Consider the following 2,251-nt stretch of genomic DNA (forward strand, 5'->3'; position numbering starts at 1 on the left):
ATTAAAATAATGGATTAATGAATTAATAAAGGAATATTTGGCTAGCCTGAAATTTTAACAAGCCATTTGCATGAATTCATTATGAATACCAAAGTCTAGTAACTGCACATCTTTGATATAGATTAGGAGCTTCACTTAGCATCATATGAACCTTTATAATTCCCTATGGATTACCAGAGACATTTATTACCATAAATCCCCCAAAGTAAGAGTTCCCAAAAAGGTTTGTGTGTATGTGTGTATGTGTGTGAGTGAGTGTATGTGTGTGAAAAGGCTTTCAGTGCATAAAAATTTTCTTTTCTTTCCATCTCCTTTTATTTAATATGCATCAATTCAGATAAAAATTATATCCTGAAGAGACAAGAAAGAAAATAATCATCTAATATCCTAGAGAACTGATTCTTAAAACTTCCTTTTGTATTCCCCATTAATCATTTGATAAAATATGCTGAATCTTTGTGCATAATATATAGTTACAAACATAGGACTATTTTATTCATTATTTATGATAAATTAAGTGGGTGTAGAAATTATTTGGTAAGAGAACAGTTTTGTCGGTCTATCTTTAAAACCCAAGATAAAATAATTTCTTTTCTGGTTTAAAATGGTGATAATGGTTTTGGAGAATAAATGTTACTGCTCTTGTGACTTTTAAAAGCACAGGTTTTCCCAGAGTTTTCCTGGTCTCATTGCACACATACATCGCTGGTGTGGAAAGGGAAGAAGCATAGGCTATAGCCTTCATATCAGAAGTACTGACTTGTGGGAATAAGAAAAGTACTCCATGTGCAGAACTTTCCAGAAAAATGGCTGGTGGTAAACCCCTGGCAGGTAAAATTGGCTACAAATGATATTTTGACTTTTAGGCAAATAACTTAGAGGTTGAGAGAAAAATATATATTTTTTAGAAATTTTATAAAAACAATGAGGAATAAAATCTCCCTTAACTATGATTCTTTCTCCCAGTAGCCATCTAAATCCCACTGGTTAAAAGCCAGAGTCCTATCCAGCAATTGTTCTTGGCTTTTTTCCAAAGAAGCTGAAAACCTATCTTCACCAATAAACATGTACAAGGATGTTTATAGCAGCTTTATTCATAACTGCCAAAACTTGGAAGCACCAAGATATCTTTCAGTAGGTGAATGAATAAATAAACTATGGTCCATCCAGATAAAATTATTCAGTGCTAAATGAGATGCACTATCAAGCCATGAAAAAGCAAGAAGGAAACTGAAATTAACATTACGAAGTGGAAGAATTTACTCTGAAAAAGGTACATATTATGTGATTCCACCTATATGACATTCTGGAAAAGGCAAAACTATGTAGATAGTAAAAAGATCAGTGGTTTCCAGGGGTTATTGTGTAGGGAGGGATGACTAGGTGGAGCACAGAGGACTTTGGGGCACTGAAACCGCTCTGTATGATCCTATGTACATGTCCATATACACTTTTCCAAACCTACAGCATGTACAACGTGAAGAGTGATACCTAATGTAAACTATGGACATTGGGTGATTATGATGCATCAATGTATGTTCATCAATTGTAACAAATGCACTACTCTGTGGGAGATGTTGATAATGGGAGAGGTTAGGCATGTGTGGAGGCAGGCGGTATATGAGAAATTCCTGTACCTTCTGCTCGATTTTGTTGTAAGCCTAAAAACTGCCCCCCTCCAAATAATGTCTTGGGCTGCCTGGGTGGCACAATCAGTTAAGTGTTAAGACTTCAGCTCAGGTCATGATCTCACAGCTCATGGGTTTAAGCCCCATGTCAGGCTCTGTGCTGATGACAGCTTGGAGCCTGGAGCTTGCTTCAGATTCTGTCTCCCTTTCTCTCTGCCCCTCCCCTGCTCATGCTCTGTCTCTTTCTCTCCTTCAAGACTAAACATTAAATTTTTTTAAAGTCTATAACCCCCCCCCCATAAAATCCTACAATATATGCTCATGATCTCCCTTTCCTTTAGTGTTCCTTCTCTATAATCTAGAGGCTAAATATTTTCAAGCAAGAACGAGATGTAATTACCTTATAGTTGGGTCATATACACCAATAAATTATTAGGTGTCATTTGGAATTATTTCTTCCTTTGAGGTGTCATAGTTGTCCATTCTATTATGTTCATATATGAGAGCAAATAGAATACGGCTAAATATAATGCTTTGAGAAATAATAAATGGTTGCTGAAATCAGTTCCTCTTCTGTTTGCTATTCTAACACAAAATGCTGCATTTTCTGGCAAACAGAGGGT

Source organism: Suricata suricatta, chromosome 5 (genome assembly GCF_006229205.1).
Source record: "Suricata suricatta isolate VVHF042 chromosome 5, meerkat_22Aug2017_6uvM2_HiC, whole genome shotgun sequence".
Classification (NCBI taxonomy): Eukaryota; Metazoa; Chordata; class Mammalia; order Carnivora; family Herpestidae; genus Suricata; species Suricata suricatta.